Raw genomic sequence first — 11,024 nt, 5'->3', positions numbered from 1 at the left:
TTTCTCTGGAAGAAAGATAAAAAATAGGCTTCTTGAAAATGTGAAAATTGGCTTCTGAAAATGTGAAAATTCTTCTTCTAAGAAGAATCCAAAGGTATAAATAGTAAAGAATGAGGGGAATGATTGCCAGAGAGGCAGTGGCAGTGATTTTTCTGTTGGAAATGGAAGATGCTCCTTTTGGGGTACCCATGTAGAGCCAGAAGGAATCAACAGGGCTTTGCAGAGGTCAGCAATGCTCCTTTAAGGACAGAAGGGATGGTTTTGTACAACTTGAGCCTTTAGATGGTGTGAAGGTGCTCAGTGAGTTCCATGCAGGTCCCAGAGGCCAGGTGTGCACATGGCCACAGTGAGAGCCCTACTGATCCCCACAGGGCTCTGACGCGCTGAATTTCGGAACTGTATTTAAGCACTGAGCTTAATCAAGGCCTAAATTAGTTTTTAATCAGATTTCCAGCTTTCATTGCTCCATTTCTTAAATCTTGCCAAGGTCCTCATGTCCTTGTGATGGGGCAGAGCTCAGTGATGAGTGAGCATTCCCCAGGGCCAGCTCTTGGCAGGCACCCCTCCTGCCCAGCCTGGGGACACCTGCAGGCACTGCCACATCTCCCAGCTGGACATGAAACCCAGCCTCCTGCATGGTCTGCAGCTTCCTGCAGGAGATGCTCCCCTCCCTCCTGCACAGCTGGAGTGGAGAAAAGCACAGTTGTTGGCACCACTGGGATGGCGTGACTGGAATTAATCTCTTGGGTTTATCTTGCTATTGACCTTATGATTCAAACCAGAGAAATGCAGGGGATTATTCAGGGGGATGTTCCAACAAGGGGAACAAGTTGGCTTTAGATGACAAGGCATTTATATTTCCTCCATCAAATATGCAATTTCTGCTGGTTTATGAACAGGTCCATCTGATTTTTTATTTTTCACAATTTTTTTTTGGTTTTTTTTTTCTTTTTTCTGGCAATTCTCTACAGTAGGTCCAGTGAGATGATAAATCAGACAAAATCCTGGTCTGGACTATGAAGCAAACCTCTTCAGGGTCCTGTCCTCTCCAGGGTCCTGTGCATGGTGATGCCACCTGCATTTCTCTGCAGATTCCACCCTCTGGCCTGGCAGTGCCAAATCCAATGCTTGCCCCTGATAACTGGTGGCTGCTGGGACACAAATCCTGATGCAGAATTGCTGCAGCTTTAAAAAAACACAAACAAACACCTCTCTCACTGATACACACTTTGGAGACACAAACGATCAGGTGGGGCAGCTGATTTGCTTTTTCCAAGTAACAATTTCTTTATTAGATAAGAAGTTAGTTCAACATAGTTGCACATAAAATTAGCCCAGCTCATGGGTATAAAAACATAGATATCTGGTGAAATATTGGGAGTTTTACTGCTCAAGTGCTCATAACAGCTCCATGTCCAACAGGTTCTGTGATGTAGCTGGGACTGTGGACAGTGACAGAAATCCAAACCCTGACTCAGTCTAATGTAAGTTCCAAAACACAGCCCAAGAATGTGCTTTAACTCCCTGTAAGTTCAAAAAAACACAGCCCAAGAATGTGCTGAATCACAGAGTTCAAACAAACAAACAAACAAACACCAGTGCTTGACAGGCGCTGAGTGTTTGAATGTCCAGCTGAATTTGGACCATCACTCCTATTTCTGATTTTAACTTAAATCTCCTCTAATAGCTGGGTCTGGGCTGCACCAGCTCTCCCAGAAAATAAGTCCTGCATGATTCATGGTGTTACAGGGGAGGGAAAAACATGTTAGGAGGAACATTTAGTGCCGGCGTAACTCAACTGAGTAACACATTCAGAACAAGCAGTTACAATTAGCAGATCCTGTTGTTGCCAAGATCGAATCATTTCCTAACCAGAATTAATTAAAAGAGCAGTTGAGCTGCCTGGCACCCAGCTTCCCTGACTTCAAAGCCTTTCCCCTGGTCCTACATGCCAGGAAGAGCAGAGGGACTGCCCCCATCACCCAGGGGATGCAGGTTGTGCATCCCTCACCAATGCACTGCATCTCCCCTGAAGCTTCTAATGGCTGCTCTGGCACAGCAACACCTCCTGGTGTGGTAGGAACCTGCAAAAAACCCCATCCTGCTGCTTTTTGGGGGAAATCAGGAATTGATCCTGCTCTGCAGCCCAGCCTGTGGGAATCCTGTGAGAACACAACACAGGATGCTCCCACCTGGACCCAAACACAGAGAATGACTTTTGATCAGGGGCTAAATGCAAATTTTCTGTGATGCTGAAATCCCACCGAGGGGTTGAGACCTTTTTCCTGACCTAACTCTGATTTCCTCAGGGGTTCTGCAGCCTGTTCCAGGTCTCTCTGCAGCCCTGGTGCCTCCCAGCTCTCCTCCAGCTGTTTCTCCTCTGTGACCTTCACCAGTTCCTCTGGCACACAAGCATTGCATAAGGTGGACATGTTATTTTCCCAGTAATTAATTTCCTTTAATTTCATTGGTTCTGTATTTTATTATTTCAGCCTACTCTTAGAACTCCTGAAATTTGCTTTTCACCTGTCTTTGCATCCAGCCACTAACATTCATACCATAAAGTTACCATGTTGATTAAGCCACAAATTCACTGAGGGAACAGTGTTTTATTTTAGGAGCAAATTGTAAAAGAATTCAGGGACTGGACTGCATATGCCATGTATTAATTATAGCAGAACTATTTAAAACTTGCAGTGGTCAACAATTCTATTTCAAACACACCCAAACACTGTTGTGCAGTTATTTTGATCAATTAGGCACATCTGCTAACACAAATTACACTCAGCATGTCCCTTCTAGTTTTTTCCCCCACAAAAGCTTTTCTCCTTCTTTTTTTGGTTCAGAAAATTATTTTAATACATTGCAGTAACCTATAAATAATGATGAAAACCTAAAAGGTCAAGGAGAGGAAGAAGTACAGCACATTCCCAGTTTTTACTTCTACAAGAATAAATTATTAGCCACATTTTGAAGTTCAAACTGATAAAGGGCTGATATAAAAGTCATATTTCCTAAGTGCACTCCAGTTTCTGCATGGTAAAATGAAGATATTCCAGCCCATTTTACTGAAAGTGTTTAATTCCTTCCTGTGAACTTTTTATTTTGGTAGCAATGGGGCTTTCCCCCCTTCCCTGAGTGCCAGCCATGGCACAACACCCAGCAAAGCCCTGAGGAACAGGCTGCAGATCTGCTGGGCAGGCTCCAGTCCTTAATTTGCAATGTTAGGATGAAACCTAATGCTCTGGGTTACTCTGGTTTGTTCCTGGATGATTAAATGATGCTCACAAGAAAAAGATGAAGGGAAAGAGCTGAGGTGTTTCCCCTCCTCCTGTGCTCCCGTCTTTATCATTTCACTTGTGATAGAAGACAGCTCTCAAAAAACTTATTTTCCCCAAAGTTTTGTGTTCCTGTAGTTCCCTTATTCCATGGAAATGCTCACAGAGGGGGGAAGAGCCTGACCCAAAGCTTGGGCACTGTAAGAAAGATCTGCAACCAGAACAGCATCCCATGAGCTCACGCAACAATCCAAGCCTGGATTAGCAGCACTAAGGAGCATTTTAGCAGATTATTCCAGCAGATTCAGCAAGAGGGATAAAAATCCAACTCAGATTTCATGATTTTCATTTTCATTCCTGCCATAACTACAGCAGCTGTAAAAATCAAGCATTTATCTAAAAGGGAAGGGCTGTAGAGGACCCTTCAGGTGTTTCTCCTCTGAAAGTTACAGCCTGTTATACCATCAATAATAAAACATACTCATCCTGAAACAACACTTCAGATTTTAATGAAAAGCTCTACAGCTTCATACCTGGCAAATTTTGCTTTAAAAAGTAATTTAGGACTTAATATATTAGCACAGAACTCCAGACATGCATATAATTAAGCCATAATGTCTTCCAAAATTTCTTCCTTTCTTTCCAGTTCGAATGTTCAGCCAGATATTAACCAGCCAGATGAGCCAGCAGGTTTTGTTTCAGCTTCTTCAAAATAATTCCATCAGCTTCCAAGAGCTGTTCTCAGTAAGAACAAATGGACCAATACAGAATTTTCCTGCTGCCTGAATCTCAAGCAGATGAGGAACAATTAATGCTGAACTTGGGGGCAGTGAAGCCTCTGTGAGAACCCAAGGATGTTTCACTTTATTTCACACAAAGTGCAGGAGCATTTGCTGATGTTCCACCCTTTGGTTTAAAATCCAGGCCCCCATCCCTCCCCAGGCAGACAGGACACAGATTAAATCCCTCCCCAGTTCCATGGCTTCTCTTATTTTCACCTGCCCACAACAGGAATTGTTCCTTTGCTCACAAAGTTAAAGAAATTTCTTATTAAAATTCATCACCTTAAAGGGAATGTGTGAGAAATGCTAAAGATAATTGGGTTGCACTCATGAATAAAGAATATTAATAACATGAAGAAGCTGTTCTTCAACCAACAGCTCTTGTACTGCCCTTTAAGTGTGTTGCACCCTCATTTAAGAAAATAGACAGTAAAATTTTCTAATTAAAGTTTCATTTGCAAAATCCCTGGTTTTGAACTATCTTCACCAGAGCAACAAAGCAGGTAACAATCCCAAGTTTATGTCTTGAGGGTCTGATTTTCCAAATCATTTGTGTTTTCATTGGTCTGATGTTTTACTTGCACCTGACTGTCCCAAAGCTTTCTGAGCTCTCTTGTTCTACACTAAATTAGTCAGAGCTCTTTTACCTCTGAGAGACTCTTACAGGAGAATTTCACAGAAATCAGCTCTGCTCAAAGACAACAAAGTCCAGGAAATTTCAAAGCGTCTGAAAGACAAAAAGCTATGAGCTCGTGATTAAAGAAAAAAACTATTACATACTTCAGCAAAGACTCATTAATACATTCCTCTAGCACAATTACTATGATTTTTAGAGAATATTTTTTAGGAAAGAGAGGGTGAAACTGTAATTCCAAGCCAGATCCAAGGGTTCATACCTTGAATGAGGCTGGCAGGATTTAGAACAGTCATTTCCAGAACTGATCAAGATAACACTATCAGCTCATTAGGGTGTGAGGATGCATGCCCAAACAAATTAAACTCATTTCATGCTGATAAAAAGATATCTGAGGAAAACTGAAGGTCAAAGAGATTTATCCCATAAGGGATTCAGAGTTTGAGAAATGTTCCAACAGAATTTAAAACTCCAGAAATGATGCATTTCTGAATAAAACTGTAACAAGGGTCCATTTCTCTGTGTTATTACACAAGTGGGATTTAAAAAAAACCCAACCCAAACCAACAATGAAAATACACAGAAATTAATCTTTAGGGCAAGGTTATTGAAGAAAACACCACATAGAAGAAAAATAAGTTTCAAATTATCTCCCAAAAGAGCAAAAATATGTCAGTAGATAAATTTGCTGGGCTTTAATCCTATTTATTGAAATAACAGCAAATTAAAGGCCCATTTTTGCAGGTTCTGGGATAATCCCTGTGCTAAGTGCTTCCAGCTTTTTGAAACTCTACAGAGCTTCAATCACCCAGCACACTGAGATCTCTAAAGAGTGCAACTAAATATTATGATAAGGCAGTTAAGTTTTATGTTTGACTATACTTCATTTTATCCAAGTAGCAGAGATCCTGATAGATGCTTCTCCCTGCCTGCTCTATCTCATGTGGGCCAGCAGAGAGAGGAAGAAAAGCAGCCCAGATGTGGTGTAAATCTGTGTCCTCCTGGAATCCAGAGCTCAGCCCAGCTCAGCCCAGTGCAGCAGGAGCTGTGAGCACCCTGGCATGGCTGCTGTGTGTTCACTGCTGTCCTCAGCCCTCGCAGTAAGGTAGGAAAATCAGAAAGAAAATCTTCATAAGATCAGGCCTGCTCTGGCTGGCCTGTCAGTTCTTCTAAAGAAAGCTGGCACTTTGCAGGTTCCCATGTGAAAGCAATGCTGGTGTGAGCAGTTCATTAACATTACAATCTATTCCTGGGTAAAAGATAACTTGTACCTGTATAAACTGGATTTACACCTGGGATAGAGAAATTAAAACTATCTCTCACAAACAACTTTCCCTGCAGGTACACTGAGAGTTTGAGTGACCAAGCAATCCAGAATAACAATTTGTTACTGACCAATAAAGTAATTGGCAGGAAAGCTCCTGACCAATTGGAGTCCCACAAGAGGTCTGTAAAACTGCATAAAAAGGAGTTTTGTGAATAAAGAATGGGTTTTCTCCACCATGAAGAAAATGGAGTCTGTGTGATTTATTCTCATACTCCCATACTCATTTATTCCCATACTCATCCTCCCTCGAGGGATTCTGAACTGTAAAAACCTTCAATCAGGAAGGTGAATCAATATTAACCTTTCTTTTACCACCAAGATAACTCTCCAGGCTCACAAGTTTTGTTGGTCTGAGAGTCCTGCAAGCTGTTCACAAGATTTACAAATCCAGACACAACCCCAAGCCTTTGCATTCCATTTTTATCTTGTAGTGTAATTTTACAAACCATACTGACTGCATATATCTAATGGTTATACAGAACACTCTCAAACACTTCCAAAAGGGAGGGAATTTCACAAGGTCTTCAGAGATTTCCAGGATGGCTGATTCTGGTGGGAAAGAGGAATAAAATACCCCAAGGAATTCTTGATTTGTTCTGTTTCCAACAAAGAAAAAAGGTCCACCAACAGCAAAGAGTATCCCAACCTGTAAACCATTAGGCAATAGTTGTGTCCCTGTGTATGAGACAATATATTCCATTTATAACTACAAGGAGGTGCTGAACCTGCTCCTCAAGGGCACGTTCAGCCTGAGAGAGAGAGAAATTGGCACAGACAGAGCTGTTTGCTGGCTCAGCTCTGGCTAAAAAGCACCACTGAGGACTGCCAATATTTATGTGATCCTCCTGTTTTATTCAGAGAGCAAGAAAACACAGCCAAAAAGCCCTGGACCAGCATGCTGAGCAAGGCAGGTACAGCACTCATTTCTCATGAAATGAGATTTTCTGCTGAATAATCAAGCTTATGATAGTTTGGGAAGCTTTCCTCTTGGAAAATGTGGTGGGTAAATCAAGTAGCTTATAAAGCTAACACTCTGCACAGGGCTTAACTCTGCCAAAATCTATCCAAGGAAATTCTCCCAGGGTCCTGTGTGGCATGCAGGGAAGCAGGTCTAGAGGGATGTGTATTAATGGGGGATTTTCCTCATGAAAACCTGTGGGTTTGCTCATAAGAAACAACAAAATACAACAATTTCTAGCTCATGGGTTTCCACAGATATAATTGATATAATTGATATAATTGACATAATTATTTTCCTTTTCCTTTCCATTTTTCTTCCCAGGCTGAAGGAGAATCACCAATCCCAGAGTGCCAGGGCAGGCACTTTTCAAGCTGCCACATCCCCAGCTGTGCCCTGCAGCTGCACTTCTGGAAACCTCTGTACCCTGGCACCCCTCTAGCCCAGACTTTTTCAGGCTGAAGGAAAGGACTGAGGAATGATCACAGATGGTCCAAATGTGCCCCAGTGTGAGCACAGGAACAGCGCTCTGGGGCTGAGCCAACAGGAGCTCAGCAGTGCTGAGGATTTTCTCCCACTCCTCCAGCACACATGGATGGATGATGGGGGGATGGATGATGGATGGATGGATGGACGGATGGACGGATGGATGGATGATGGATGGATGGATGGATGGATGGATGGATGGATGATGGATGATGGATGGATGGATGGATGGATGGATGATGGATGATGGATGGATGGATGGATGATGGATGATGGATGGATGATGGATGGATGGATGATGGATGGATGGATGGATGGATGGATGGATGATGGATGGTGGATGGATGGATGGATGGATGGTGGATGGATGGATGGATGATGGATGGATGATGGATGGATGGATGGATGGATGGATGGATGATGGATGGATGGATGGATGGATGGATGGATGGATGGTGGATGGATGGATGGATGGATGATGGATGGATGATGGATGGATGGATGGATGGATGGATGGATGGATGATGGATGGATGATGGATGGATGGATGATGGATGGATGAATGGATGGATGGATGGATGATGGATGGTGGATGGATGGATGGATGGATGGATGATGGATGGATGGATGATGGATGGTGGATGGATGGATGGATGGATGGATGGATGGATGGATGATGGATGGATGAATGGATGGATGGATGGATGATGGATGGTGGATGGATGGATGGTGGATGGATGGATGGATGGATGGATGATGGATGGATGGATGGATGGATGGATGGATGGTGGATGGATGGATGGATGGATGGATGATGGATGATGGATGGATGGATGGATGGATGGATGGATGGATGATGGATGATGGATGGATGATGGATGGATGGATGGATGATGGATGGATGATGGATGATGGATGGATGATGGATGGATGGATGGATGGATGGATGGATGATGGATGGATGATGGATGGATGGATGGATGGATGGTGGATGGATGATGGATGGATGGATGGATGGACGGACGGATGGATGGATGATGTGCTCACTCTCCAGGGGTTGTGTTCCAGCTCTCTTACAGACAGATTTCAGCCCAAAACTGGGGCCAAACAGGAGTCCCAGTCAGGTCACTGTGAGGGTCCCCTTCTTATTTCATATATTTCCTATTTTGTTCACATTTGAACTACCAAATCAGAGTTCACTTACCCTGACAAAAAGATGGCTCTGCCCTATGGGAGCCCACAGCAGACTGAGCACCCTGCTTTGAATCAGACTGATTTGGGTTGGAAAGGATCTTAAAAATCATCCAGTGCCACCCCAGCCATGGCAGGGACACCTTCCACTGTCCCAGGGCTCTCCAAGGCATGTCCAACCTGGCCTTGGGCACTGCCAGGGATCCAGGGGCAGCCAACCTCTGCCAGGGTCTCCTCACCCTCACAGGGAATATTTTATGCCTTAATCTAATCTAAATCTCCCCTCTCTCAGTTTAAAGCCATTGCTCCTTGTCCTATCATTACATGTTGCTTTCCAACATTTCCAACAAATGCAACCTCAGCTTTTCTGCTTTCCCCACATTCTGTGCTGCTTTAGTGTGTGGGTCTGGGTTCACATCAGGGGATGCTGAGCTCTGTGCACAGAGCAGGGACACAAAACAATTCCTGCTCCAGCTGGGCACCAAGGACAAATGATCCAAATCTCAGCCCAAGAGCACAAACCCCGTGGGCTTGGAGAGAGAAAAACAAGGATGGGACTGCAGGGGCTAAAGCTGGAATGGGACAATGAACTGCAAGATGCAAATGGAGCAAAAGTTATAAAAAGAGAGACCCCATGACCAGTTGTCCATTTTGTGACCATTTTGGGTTGTGCTGCCCAAGATGGATCCATTGAGGCCTCTGAATAAATCCCTGCTTTATTCTTTAGCTCCATCTACTCTCTGTTCTAGGTCAGCCTTCACCAGGCATCAACACCAGAATCACCTCAAGGCCTTTGTCTGCCTTTATCTTCATTTCTCCCCTCCTGTTACCACCTTTCACCTGAGCTTTACTCTGCATGGTCCCCAGCAGAAGCCAGAAGAAACCTCTGAGCTCCTTTGCATGACAAAGCAGCAGAAGCCACAGAAAGCTGAGCACATTTCCAAGCTCAGCAGAGCATTGCACTCATTCCTAACTAGAGACATCCTTCACCAGGCTGAGATTTTACAGGTGCTGAGGCTCTGAGAGCTGTGAAATGAGCAATAAAAGACTTTGGGTAGCTTAGCATGAAGGCAAGATTGCAAATTAATGTGAAGTTTTATTCAGGTTTACCTAGAGGGCAGGAATGGATCCTGCTGTTCAGGGAAGAAAGAAAAAATGTTTAAAATTTGAATCACAGGGACCTACAAGGAGTCCAGCTCTGAAGTGAATGGGGATCAAACCCACACCTTTGGCATTTTTAGCACCACCCCCTAACAAACTGAGCTAAATTGAGAGCCAGGTGTGTTTATTCCATATATCACCCACAGAACACCAGCTGCCTGCAGTGTTTGCCTTCAGCTGCACATGGAGGGGTTAAATCCCAGATGGATGGGTTAATTCCCAGATGGCTGCCAGAGTTCAGGGGTAAAACTCTTCACCCAAAGCACGATTTACCCCAACACATCACCTGCTCCAGCTCCCACCCAGCTGGCATCAGGCACATCCATTAGCCCAGGGCTCCTGTTGGATACAAAAGTTGTAAATAGGATAGGAGGGAACAGGGATTGTGTTCAGCTACCAAGATAAGGTATTGGGCAGCTCTCAGCACACTGGACCCCAGGCCTGCTTTTCCTCTCCATTCAGATCATTCAAGCCTAATTAATGAAAGCCTTTTGTGTCTCAGGGCAGAGATAAGTGGTATGCAATGTTTTCTTGCAGCACTCAGAAGGAATGACACCCTCAGCCAACAAATAACACAAGAGAAACTGGTTCTAACTTTAAAGATTGAGAGAGAAAACCCAGCTCATTTCCTGCAGCCTGAATTCTCTACAGAAAAGATGATTTATTTTTTTTCCCCTCCTGCCAGCCAGCACAGCAACCCTTCAGCCCCAAGTGTCAGAATTCCCCATGAAGGCCAAACTGTCCCCAAGAATTTATAATAATCCTGGCTGTCCCTCACCCCAAGCCTGATTAATTAATTAATTAATCAGAGATATCTCTTCTCTGGTTGGGGATCTCTGTAAGGAGCCAAAAGGCAGAAGAAAAGGGGAAAAGCTTCAGCTGGCACTCATCCAAACCTCTATTTTTGTGTGAAGATGATCTCCTCAGGGAGGAACAATGGCCCAGTAAATGTCCCAGGACACAGTGCAGCAGCAGAATGCTGTGCTAGGCACACTCAGAGCTCTTTTGCCCCTATTTAGAAGAGTCAGGGTTTGTCACACACTTTGTACTGTTCCCAACAGTACTTTGTACTGTTCCCTTTCACACTTGAGAGGCATCAATTGCAGAGAAAGCTCTGGTGCAGCCTCCTCCACATGGATTCACTCTGACAGCAGCAGATCCACCTGGTTATTGATGAGTGCCTTCCCAGAGTGCAAGCTCCAGCTCA

This window comes from Agelaius tricolor, unplaced genomic scaffold (genome assembly GCF_023055355.1).
Source record: "Agelaius tricolor isolate 1412-34295 unplaced genomic scaffold, bAgeTri1.0.p SCAF_15, whole genome shotgun sequence".
In the NCBI taxonomy this organism is placed as follows: Eukaryota; Metazoa; Chordata; class Aves; order Passeriformes; family Icteridae; genus Agelaius; species Agelaius tricolor.
Note: the sequence above shows the minus strand (reverse complement) of the source record.